General features: G+C 35.7%; 1 long non-coding RNA gene across 1 annotated transcript in view; it reads left to right on the forward strand.

Moving 5' to 3' along the window:
- The window catches only part of LOC115835889, a 57213-nt gene extending 45847 nt beyond the window's left edge, over positions 1-11366 (forward strand). Inside the window, exons 7-8 of the long non-coding RNA XR_004030849.1 lie at positions 6888-7048; positions 10315-11366. This is a non-coding gene — a long non-coding RNA (uncharacterized LOC115835889). The remainder of the gene's footprint in view (positions 1-6887; positions 7049-10314) is intronic.
- The last annotated feature ends 2070 nt before the right edge of the window (positions 11367-13436 follow it).

Here is a 13436-nt window from a genome sequence, read left to right on the forward strand (position 1 = left end):
AATTTCTTCATAATCTCACAGGCATCTGTTCTTTACCATCCATTTTATTCTAGCTATCTTAATGAGTTTGAAGTGATACTTCATTGTGGTTTTGATCGGCATTTTTCTGTGACTACTAATGTTGAGCTTTTTTCATGTGCTTGTTAGTTACTGCATATCTCTTTGGAGAAATGTCTGTTCTTGTCCTTTGTCCCCATTTTATTGGGCTACTTTTTGTTATTGAGTTGTAGGAGTATTTTATATAGTATGGAGACTAGTCCCTTATCAGAAAGATGGTTTGCAAATATTTTCCCCCATTCTATATATTATCTTTGACCTTCTTTATAGTGTTCCTTGAAGGAAAAAAGCTTTCAATTTTGATAAAACCCAATTTATCTATTTTTTTATTTTATTATTTGTGCTTTTGGTGTCATATCTAAGAAATCAAGGCCTAATTAAAGGTTACCAAGATTTATAGCTATTTTTTCTGTGGGTTTTATAGGTTCACCTTTTATATTTATGTTTGTAATCCATTTTGAGTTAATTTTTATATATGCTGTTTGGTATGGATCCCATTTTATTCTTTATCTTGTGGATATCCAGTTGTGGCAGCACCATTTGTTGAAAGATGATTCTTTTTGCATTTGATTTCTTTGTACCTTTGTCCAAAATGACTTATCTATAAAGGTAAGAGATTATCTTGAACTCTCAATTCCCTTTCATTTATCTATGTATCTGTCCTTATGCCAGTACTACATAATTTTCATGGCTTTGGGGTAAGTTTGGAAATTGTACTAATTTTGGAAAATGTGATTTCTCAAATTTTGTTCTCTGTTTTTAAGATTGTTTACGCTATTCTTGCATTTTCATCTAAATTTCAGGATCCGCTCATCAATTTCTGTAAGTTTTCTGGGGTTTTGATTGAGATTGCATTGAATCTGTAGGAAAATTTTGTTAATATAGCTATCTTAACAATATTAATTCTTCTAATTCATAATGATGGAAAGTATTTCCATTTATTTTGCTCGTCTTTAATTTCTCACGATGACTATTGTAGTTTTCAGTGTCCAAGTTTTCTACTACTTTTGTTAAATTATTCCTAAATATGTTACTATTTTAGATGTTACTGTAAATAATTTTTCAAAATTTTATCTTTGGATTATTCATTGTAATGTATAAATAAAATTGATTTTCACTGATTTTATTTAGACAATCTTCTATTGTCTAAATTCATTTATTGGCTCCAGTAGTTTTTATTATTATGACGATGGATTCCTTAAGATTTTTTTGTATCTCAGATCATCTATAAGTAGAGTTAATTTTACATCTTCCTTTCCAATCTTGATACCTTTCAGTTCTTCTTTTTTGCCTATTTGTCCTGTATAGAACCTCCAAAAATGTTCACTAGAAGTGGTGGGAGCAGACATCCTTGTATTGTGCCTGATTTTAGGGAAAAGGCTTTCAGTCTTTTACAATTAAGTAGGATGTTAGCTGTGGACTTTTAATAAATATTCTTCATTGAGTTGAGCTTCATATTTCAAGTTTTTTGAGTATTTTCTTTTTATGAAAGGATGTTGATTATTTTCTAATGCTTTTCTTCTATGTCTATTGAGATAATCATTTGGATTTTGTGTTTTATTATATTAATGTGCTTTATTATATTAATATAGTAACTGCATTAATATATTTTTGTATTTTAAGTAATTCTTGCATTCCTGGGATAAATCCCATTGGGCTGTGGTGGATAATCCTTTATATATGTTGCTGAATTCAGATTGTTAATATTTTGTCACAGATTTTGCATCTATATTCATAAGAAGGATAAGTCTGCAGTTTTCTTTCTTGTAACGTTGGTGTTATGAGTTTTTATATCAGAGTAATACCGGCCTCATAGATTGAGTTGGAAAATGTTCCCTTCTCTTCTAGTTTTTTGGATGAGTTTGTGAAGGATTTGGTATTGATTTTTCTTTAAATGTTTAATAGAATTGTCAGTGAAGCCTTCTGGTCCTGAGTTTCACTCTGTAAGATGTTTTTTGATCACTAAAAGGATTATAAAGGGAATACTATGAACAATTATATGTGAATGTATTTGATAACCTAGATGAAATGATATCCTGGAAACATACAAACTACCAAAACTCAAGATAAAATAGAAAATTGAAATAGATCTCAAAAAAGTAAAGAGGTGAAAATAGTAATAAAAAAGACATAATAAGAAAACCGGAGATGTATATCCCTTATTAATATAGATGCAAAATCCATGATAATATGGATAATATCAAAAAGCATTTATTCATTTTTTATTTACATTTATTTGTTGATATCTCAATTTGCTAGGACATTGTTCTTACATTTTCTTTTAGTTCTTAAGACATGGTTTTCTTTAATTTACTAACCATGTTTAAAATAGATGATTTAAAATATTTTTAGTAGGTACAACGTCTTGGTTTCCTCAGGTACAGTTTCTGTTGACTCACTTATTTTTACTATTTATTTCCTTGCATGTCACATAATTTTTATTTCAAAACTAGACATTTGAAATAATACAGTGCGGCAACTTTGGAAATTAGATTCTCTCCTATCGGTGTGTTTTGTTGTTGCTACTTATTGTTGTTATGTTTGTTTAATGGCTTTCCTGCACTAACCATTTGAAGCTGTTACTGGCCATGAATCCACATGGGTCTGCAGCAACCTTAGTTCTTGCCTCCTCAGAAGAAAGAATTCAACTGAGGGGCGTAAGGCAGAAAAAGAGACTGAGGCAAGTTTCAGCGCAGGAGTGGTAGTTTATTTAAAAGGCTTTAGAAGAGAAAAGAAAGGAAAGGAAAGTATGCTTAGAAGAGCCCCGGTGAGCACTAAGATCAAGGGTGGTGTTTAACCTTAATCTTAGGACTTTATAGGCTGGCGCCTTTCCCATGATTCTTCCCTTAGGGTGGGTTGCCTGCATGCACAGTGCCCTCCTGACCCTCGGAAAGTGGGCACATGCAGTGTGTTTAGGAAGTTGTGCGCATGCCCATCTGAGGCTTTCTTCCCTTTTCCAACGGAGTGCTCCCGGAAGTTCGTACTCCGCCGTCTTGTCTCTTAATGCATATGCCCAGGAAGTTGCTTCTCCCTGGCATTTGCATTCAGTTAAAACAGTCTTGCAATAGGTGTGGACCATCAGGAAATGGCCTCTCCCTAGTGCCAGCTGCCAAGTTATCACTTTTAGAAAGGCAATGTGATAATTGCCCGACTGTCACCTAACATTCCTAGTGGTGGGGGGAGAGCCCTCTCCTTCCCACCTCATGCCTAACTACCTGTGAAAAAGCCTTTATTCTTTATTGTCTGTGAGCTCTGCAGTCTCTACATGTTGAGTTTAATGGCCAGTTAATGACTGGACAAAGATTCTTTAAGTCTCCCGTTTTCTGAGTGGCCTTGTATGCATGTGGGGGTATGGCATCAGTGCTCCAGCAGGCAGTTTGCAGCTCTGCCTTTCCCTTCATTTCCTGCTCATGCAGAGGCTCAAGGTCAGCCAGAGGTGAGTGCTTAGAGCCTTCTTTATAATTTCGGGGTATACGCATAGTCCTTGACATGCACATAGCCCATTGCATGCACATAGCCTCCTAGATTCCCAAGAATTTGTTGTAGCTTTTCAAATTTCTCCTTAGATATCTTAACCCCTAGGCTTTTTGTTTAAGTTCTTTAATCACATGTTGTTTGCCCCAGTTGTTATTGCCATATCAGGCAACTGCAGTGTTAAACAACTGCTGCTGATTATTTTAAAATGCCCCCAGGAAAAAGATCAGAGCTGAGTGAGCTTTGATTCAGGTCCAATAAACGCAATTTTTGGAGTTGGATTTTCCAGGGAATTTCTAGATAGGTCAGGGGGTGATGGTTATCTGAGAACGGGACTTTGAAAAAGCTCTAGCCCTGTACTCTCATCAGTGACTGCTAGGCTGCTGGTTTCACCATGATTGCAGGCTGTTGGTTTTCCAGGCTATTGCAGAACTAAGGAGAGAACTAAGGCTATTGCAGAACTAAGGGATGGGAATGGGACAAGTTAAATTGCCACAGGCTCACTGTTGTCACTGAGATTCAGAAATTTTTCTTGAATAACACTCTTCAGATTGTTGCAAGTCTTTGGTTACTTCCCACAGTTCTGAAAATGTTGATTTTTAAAAAATGGTGGTGGTGTTCTTGTTGCTTTTAATGAGCAGAGGATATTTGAGGTTTTCATTCTGCCATTCCCGCTGATGTCACCTCTCATCTGCCATTTACATGTATAAGAAATCGAGTTTAGTTTTTCCTTTGAACTGTAACCAAGAGCATCTTAACTCATACCCTTCTCTACTCAGTATAATTCATGGCTTCCAGTTCTAACCTCCAGTCTGTTTTTGAAGAACTAGCTTCTAATTCAGAAAGTCCTGGGATAAATTCAACTGGCAAAACCTGGATTATCTACCCATGTTCTATACAATTACTAGGGTGAGAGTGTGCAGTCCTTTGATTGTTCCAGCTGAGTGGTCAGATAAAAGTAGGAGTGGAACCGTGTCTGGAAACCTCCACCTGGACACATGATAACAGATAGGGAAAAACAGTTTTCCCGAAGTAGAATGATGTTCTGAATAGACAGGATAAAAAAAAATGCTCACAAAATGCAGTTTGTCATTCTCAAAAAGGAATTGTGATTTACTGGCAAAACCATGGCAAAATCAGGAGAGAAGCTATACCATGCCCTCACTCTACTTTGGTTTCTTCCTTGTTCCACACTCCATGATTGTTATTATAACAAGTTTCATAACCCCAAACTCTGTGAATGAACTTTGTGGTCATGACTTCTCTGATCTGTGGCAATACTGAAGGGCCTTGATATAAATGCTTCTGGTGGGAGGAGAAGGAAATACTAAAGAAAAAAAGTAAATACCATTCTACTCACCAGGAAATGTATACCAGGATTTTTCATGGATAGTAGCAATAATGTGATCAAGCATATGCTGCCAAATGTCTGGCACACCACGTGAATTCAAAAACATTAGGCGATCAAGCAGGGATTTTTTATTTAGAAATTCTGATAAAACTATATTCATGATTGCATTTTAATCAAGTTACAATATTGCCTTTGAATGTTATCGTAATTTCAAGGTTTAAATAGTGATTGTATTTTTGTGTTTCTTTTGCATTTAGAAAAAGTGATTATAACCCAATGAATGGATTTTGATGAAAATGGCTTTGATAAGTAATTATCTAAGTTCGATTCTTACACATAATCATAAGCCAACCTTTTAAAGTTTAATGAAGGTTTTGCCTCAGTCCACTCTCTTACCTCAAAATGTTACAGACAATGCAGGCAATAGTGCTATTAATTAAAATACTGGACTATTCTTGATACAAATTATGACTAGGGAAATATACCAAACAAAGTAGAGGGGTGGGGTACCTGAAGTCCTTTGTGGGCTGATCCTACTGAGGCTAAGGGCATAACTTAAATGACTAGATCTCACATAAGAATCATTCCAATTCCCCTTTTCCTGTGTAGAAATAAATATTTCATGACTTTCAGGCTTTCTGAAATTCAATCTCGTTCTATATCCTGTCTTTTGGAGCCATTGCTGGTACAATCTCAGGAGCAGCAGATAACAAGGGATTGATAATGAAAGTGAGATATGTGCTATAGCTATTTGCTGTGTATTTTACCTCCATTCCAGCTAAAAGATATCAGCGGGAAGACAAGGGCTGTTTCTCTGCTAAGCCCTTGATGATTATTTGGCAGAACAAACTTTTCGATTCATAGACTCTCAGAGATAGGCACAGTCTTGTTATCTATTCTGCTATTTATTTAATACAAGAATTGCTCTTGTATCCTTAAATTTTGTCATTCATCTTCTGAATAGATTCAATGACTGAAAACCACACTTCCTGGTGACACAATCCATTCCAATTGCACATACCTTTTAGAAACCTCTTCATTGTATAAGCTGCAATTTGACTTCTTAAAAGTTCAGACATTGCACTTGTTTTGTCTTAAGTGAATAGGGAAAACTGAAAAACTTATAGGCTCAGAATACTGAGAAACTTCATACTAGGTTTCACAGAAAGATTTCAGTTTAGATATTTTTGTTCAGGTAATAATTCATAATATTGGAAAAGTAATATAGATACTGCTTTTGCCCTCCATTGAGATATTTGACAGTTTCTCACTATTATGAATATGATGTGAAAATGTAGGCCAGGTGGTAAAATTAATCCATACTAGCTGGTTAAAGGCCATCCAAAGGATGCCTATTAATGGATTTCTGTTAACTTGGAGTTTGGATGCAAAGGTTCTTTTCTTGGCCCTGTCCCATTTGACATTTTTGTCAATAGTTTGCATTAGAATTAAGAAAGGATATATTTGCCAATATGAAGATGGCATAATGTAGAAAAGAGGCGCTTTTATGTATAATGACTAATAAAATCAGATTCAAAAATATCATAGCAAGTTAGATGTACAGGCTAAATCTAATATAAAAATTTAATAAGGGTAGACATAGTCCTTTTCAAGTAAACATTGGAGGTCTATAGCTTAGAAACATGATATGAAGAAAGCCTAGAAACTTTAGTTGATGGAAAGGATATGAGCGCTCTTATACAGGAGTTAGCAAATTAAATCCCACTGTCTGTTGATAAATGAAATGGTATTGAAACATAGCTGTACTTACTCATTTACAGCATGCCTAGGTCTGCTCTCATGCTACAACAGAACTGCATATTGCAAGAGGAATTTGAGGACCAAAAAGCAAAAAATATTTACTATCTGGCCATTTATGAAAAGTTGTGTTGGCCTTGACCTAATGCAAATAGTTTTTGTTAAAACATATAGATGGTCCATGTATATGGAGATAATAACCCCTGACATTTTTGACACTAGTGCTTAGTTTTATCCTTTTTAATAGTTTCAGTTCTGGACTCCACATTTTGCTAGGGACATTACCAACTATCCGGAAGACAGAGTTGGGAAATGTAAAAGGGCTGCAAAAAAGCCATGTTACATGAAGAACCGTGAAAGAAACTGGAAATAATTTCCTTAGAGGAGAGAAGATTTCTAGGAAGTAAGGTCGCTATATTTGTGGTTTCATATATGTGAAAAATAATTGCATAGAAGTTATCTGCTACATTATGAAGCTTTAGAGGGCAGACCTAGGAAAAATGGGTTAATGAAATATATGGAGTTAGGGTTTAACATATTAAAGAACAATCTACTGATTAAAATTATCCAAAAATAAATTCTATTGCATTGGGAGGGCATTGTTCCCCTCTGTAGAAAGAATTGAATCAGGAAGGTACATCCACATTTTTGGATATGTAGACATGATCTTAGGAACAAGGAAAAAAAACACACTCTTTGATAACCTTTTTGGTCCCTATAAATGCTAAGACTGTGCTATTTTATATCTGTTACCGACCACAACTCATCCAGACTTCATTTTGTTCTGACTGGTTTCCAGCTTTGATCCCATCTGTTTCTTGTTTTGGGCCTGTCTGGTTTGTCAGGAATCCCCTGAGACACAGGCACCTATCACAAGTTTCAATTACCTAGTCCTAACGTCCATCTATAGGACTTTGCTCTTAGGTGCAATCCCACTTCAATTATTTTATCCGAATGATTATAATTCGGGCCTCAGACTGGATAGCGACAGCGTAGTCCTAATCTAAGTCCTAGGATCATGCTCATTCATGCAACAAATATCCATTTTTACTTTTTGTTTACTTTTTTAAAATTAGCATCACTTCCTTGCTTTAGAACAACAAATATCCATAGACCACCCAACAGGTATTATTGTAGCACCTGGGGATATAGCAATATTTATTATTCATAAATGATCCTAATCTGGGCACGATCTTATATGAGTCACTTATTTTCTTGTCCACTTGTTGCCTAACAGGGATAATATTTATAATAGTCTACCACTTTGTACTGCTTAGAAATATCTGTTACATTTCACAAACACTGAAGTGCTACATACCACTTGTTAGGTACTGTCCTAAGCACTTGGTAATATTCGATCATTTAATCCTAATAACATGTCTACAAAATAGACCCTATTATCTATTATTCCTATTTTACTGATGAGAAAATAGAGACCAAAAGAAATTAAATAGCTTGACCAAGGTCATAAAAAAATTCTAGAGCCAGGATTCAAACACAGGTAGCTTTGCTAAAACCCCTGCTTATCATCACAGATGCTAGGTTGAGTGAAAGTTCCAGTGGCTTAGCTGGAGGTGTTTCCCTTTCCCTTCTCTCTTTTCCCGGATCTTCTTTATATGGCCCAGAAAGTTCTTTCAAGGAAAGCCATCCCCTGGGAGGCTAAATCCTGGAAAGTCATGCATCTTTTGAGTTTCAGCAGGTATTGGTCAGATAAGGTATGCGATGGAGCTTTGATTAGCCATAATGTGGGAACTCAAAACTCTGCTTAACTTCACCATATTGATGTGTTAGAAAAAAGCAGGAGAAGAAAGAAGAAGAAAAGCAGGATGGGAGAGAATACTTAATTGTAAATGCAATCGTATAGGAATAACAACGACATAACATCCACCAAAAATATTATTCAAATACTGTGGTCACTTTTAGAAAATAATATTGCTCATGTATTAAATTAAACCTATCAAATTTCTTCCATTACAAGAAAGTGTAGATTGGTAAGTTTTCATGCTTGTTTTGTGCCTAATTCCTGGGCCTTTTGCTCTTAAAATTGCAGCTGCTGCTATGGTAATCCATGCATTGTACTGGAAGCAGAGCAGAATTAATATATGCACAGAGATTTTTTAAAAGCCTGCTTGCATGCTTACATATCACTTTTAAGTTTGTATTTGTTCACAGGACTATCTCCTTATAGGTATTGCCTAAGCTTTGGGCCCAACCTTGTATATAGATTTCTATATTGTTGGGTTTTGATATGATTTCCTAATCTATCAGTTTTCTGTTAATCTTTTACATATCATCATCACACTGGACAAGGTAGTAGTTTCAAACTAGTCACTCCCTATTTGTTTCTAGCTGTATTTCTCTTATATTTTGTATGGTGAGAAAACATTTGTAGTGCATATTTTACCTAATAGCAACGTATTATATGCCCCTTCTTCCCTTCCTTTCTCCATTCCTTCTTTCCTTCCTTTAGCGTGTATCAAGAGCCCAACATGTGTCAGGTCTTGGACTACGTTCTAGAACACAAAAATGAAGCATATACCACTTGCTTCTCTATGAGCTCATAACTCAGAAGGGAATCTCTAATAATAGATAGTAATAAATACTGTAATGAAGATGTGTATGAGATACTATATTATGCTGTGAACCCTAGAGGAGGGGTGTTATTTGTTATTTGTTTGATAAATAACACATATTCACTAAGGATTAGACATTGGGCTAGATGTTGATAGAAGGTGAGGATGCTGTAGACAACCTTTTGATGAGTTTTGCTGTGGGAAATTGCATCTTAATAGGGTACAGGGAAGGTTAAGTTGGGTGATAATAAGGCAAGTTTATGTAATGGAAAACACACAAAAGAGAAAGAAAAAATGCTGATGCAGTATAACAAGAAAATTGAAGGATCAAAGTCCTTGAAAAGGATAGCGGAGGCTTGATCTAGGTCACAAGTGGTGGTGTTGATTAGATGGAAGGAACTATTTTTTTGCTCCTAACAGGAGAGAGGATAAATTAGGTATGTGGCCACAGACCTAGGTAGGGAGGGGTTATTGTGAAAAGATAAAGCAGTTGTCATACGGTTGCCCCTTTTTATGTATATAATAAGGTCACCACTTGTTAGTGAAGGTGGGAGACATGCTGGATATTTTTAGGTGCACATAGAAAAAATTGTTTTGGAGAGTAAAAGAGTGAGATTACTAGGTAGGCAACCTGTCCCAAGATTTAAGGGCTTATTTGAGACTTTGGTTTTAAATTTGAAGGAAGTAGAGTTGAAATGTAAAAGTTTCTCTAGCCATGTCCTGCTATTTAATATGTGCAGTTGTAGAATCAGCAAATTATTGGATTGAATTGCTATAGTGTTTTCCGGAGTGAGTACATAAGAAAGAGGGATTAGCAAACATGTTTCCATGAAAGTAGTTATGGTAATGAGCCATGAATATGAGCTATATGAGGAGGAAAGTGAAACATTAGTAAACAATTTAAAAGATAAACTTGTTCCCTTCAGGCAATCTGGGGCTTTGAAATCTTGCTTGTATTAGGTGAGTAGGATATGCCTTATTCGTGGGTGTATTTATCAACATAGGAAGGGCTTCTTAAACTCAGCATTTAAAAAAACAGCAAAGTGGGAATAACTAAATAGAAACTCTCTAATAAGGCCTATATTTCATTATATGTTACAGACAACGATCAATGAATGTTGGAGAATGTCCTTTCCTGCCTCTTAATCATTCTGAATCTAAACTAATGATAAACTTCAATCAGTGACATTGAAGGGATGGGTAAGGGATAATATAAAGAGTCCTCTGTGCATGCTAATTTGTTGTTACATGTGACCTAAGATGGTGGCTTCTTGCTTTAAAGACCTTACTAATCATTACAGAATATTCATATTCTCTGCTCAATAATTTGGAAATGACTTAGGTGCTATAACTCTCTGTGTCTCTAATTTCTGATCTCTGTATTCATGCATGCTGTCTTTAGTACAAGTATTTATTTCTGTAGACTTCGCTTGTTCTGTTATTTATGTTACATGGAGGAAATTCTGAGAAACTTCATCAGTAGCACTATGAAACTCCTTCCATACAGAACAGTCTAGAACAGGCATTGTCAAACTGGGCTAAATCTGTTCTGCCATCTGCTTTTCTAAAGAAATATTGTTGGAACACAACCACATTCATTCATTTCTGTATTGCCTGTGGCAGAGATTGACCATCGTGATAGAGACCATATGAGTTGAAAAGCCTAAAACATTTATTACCTGGCTCTGCACAGAAAATACTTGCTGACTTCTGGTCTGGAACAGCATTGTGTATATACCTCAGGTCTAATACTGGAAGTCTCCATTAGTCCTTCTTCAGAGGTGACTAGAGTGCACAGTCATAATGGCAGAACCCCAAGGACTTCTCTCACTCACACTTCCTGTCCAGTCACCTTCACTGCAGCAACCATCTTACCGAGGGGTGCTGTCACTGCTCCTGTCCACCTTCTGGCTGTTGGATGCCTCGAGAGTTCTTCCTGCTCTTGATAAGGAATAAACCTGTCAGTAGCATGTGGCAGTTTTTCAACTGATTTGGGAGATGATGCAGATTTTGCTATTTCTTAACTTTTAATTGTTGTGTTTTCTGGTTCTCAGTAGGGAGACATGAAGAAAATTGCTAATTCCCTTCAGTTAAATAACAGTTTAGATTAAGCAAGCAAGAACTTTTGCTCTTTAATAAAATGCAAAGTTACCATGCCTTTCTCCGGCTCGATCATTCATGCATCATAATGTGAACGGAGTTGTGGGAGTATGATGTTTATTCTCACAATAGGTTTAATTCTGAGTGAAAGCACTAATTGAAAAATCAGAAGAATTTTGTCTTTAAGAGCTCATGTTAATGCATGCATTCATCTATCTGAATTTTGATGATCTCGGTTTTTTTCTGTGTAAATTCTTATCATAATGGAGTGACTCTAAATTGTGCCCTGCTTGTAACTTTCATTTGTGATTTGCTCTCTTGTTGTTTACCAGCCCTTTTAAAACTACATAGTGGAAAGAAAATGTTTTAAACAATGTCACATCCAGACAGTGATTTCTCAAAGCTTCAAATGCAAGCTTTAATCCTTCTTCCAGGTTAGCCAGACTCAGGCTGCTGCACAGCACTGGGGCTTTTCAGACACATTAAGGATTCTGGACAGGCTTCACCCCAGACATCCTTGTGCTCCTTGCCATTCTAATGGTTGCATTTTGTCTCTGGGTGGAATCTTCTCACATTTCATTTAGGGGAAGTGATTTGTTTCCAGGCTACAGCTTCCCAAAAGCTATGATCACATGGGTTAACCGACATTAATTTCTCCATGCATCCTGTTCTGCAGTCTATGGAGACGGAAAGCAGATACTGCTTAGGTTTTCTGTCTTATGTCCTTTTGTGTTTTCATCAACTTTTTGTTGTGCAGGAAAAGATTAGGAAAGTGGGAATCAGGGTGGCAAGAAAAGGAGAATGAAGGGAAAATAAATTGCAGGGCAGGACTTTTTCCTCGTCTTTTTTCTTTTTTAAAATTTAGCCATTAGGGACATAAAGAAAGCTAACTCAAAATTCACCAGGGCTTTAGGACTGCAGGGTGAGGATTTAGGCAGCGTATTCCTTCAGGCTTTGCTATACCCACACATATCCTGAATTATAGATATAAACCAGGGGATGAAGATGTGTGAAATTATACAGACCCATGGAGGTTTCTCCTTCTCTTTTAGGGGCAAATCAATACATTATACCTAGAAAAGTCTTTTTTTTTTTTGGTATGTTTATGGTAACTTAAATATCCAAAATATTCCTGTAGATTTCTGTACCCTTGGCCATAAGAAAAATCTGCTTGGCAGTAGGAGTATAGAAAGAAAGATTCACTTTATAAAATCTGAGTCAGAAAATATTGATCAGAATTGTTAGAACTTGATAGTTTAAGATTTATTTTAGTGATCATAACTAGTTTAAGATAGTTTCACTTTTCTGATAAGAAGTTTAGGGTTATGTAGTTTATTTTAGTTTTTAAGATCAAAAGCATATATTCCAATTTTAAAATTTTCCTTACTTAAATTAATCATTTTCTTGGCAATAAAAGTGTACATTTGTGGGAAGATTTGTATGACATAAATAGTCATTCACCTTAAATTAGGAAGCCAAAGCCGCAGTGAGACAGGCAGGGAAGGACTCTTGTTTAAACTTATTTTATCCAGTGAAAATGTTGGAAAATGAGATCCAGATTCTGGGTTCCTTAGCACTTCACCATCCACCCACCCACTTCACCAAGCACTTTTGCTTGTTTTAATACCTAGAGATTATCATCATAGAAAAGAGTAATGTAACTCTAAGTAGACTATCACTAATACTTTAGCCAAAATTACAAATTAATATAATTATAGTCTTCTGACATCTATCACTCATTCATATATCCACTCACTCAACAATTATTAAGTGCCTATTCTGTGCCAGATTTGGAGCTACATACCAAGGAGAGAAATTGAAAGAATTTCTTATCCTCAATAAGCACAGAGTCTTTTTCTATGATGCTGGCAAATTAATCAGAAGACCAAAATAGCAGTCAAAATATTTCATTCTCAACGTTTCTGATCGGACAATAATTAATAATTCAATAACTCCAGAAATTAGGCAATAATTATCCTAAACTCAGTTTGGTTTTGTACATGGCATTTTAACAGATCTAGACATGGGGAAACATACAGTTATTAATGGAATGGCATTTGAACATTTATTGTGTTCCAAGGAGTTATTGGAATATTAAGTAAAATATTAAGTAAAATAATCAG

Source organism: Nomascus leucogenys, chromosome 7b (assembly GCF_006542625.1).
Source record: "Nomascus leucogenys isolate Asia chromosome 7b, Asia_NLE_v1, whole genome shotgun sequence".
NCBI classification, from domain to species: Eukaryota; Metazoa; Chordata; class Mammalia; order Primates; family Hylobatidae; genus Nomascus; species Nomascus leucogenys.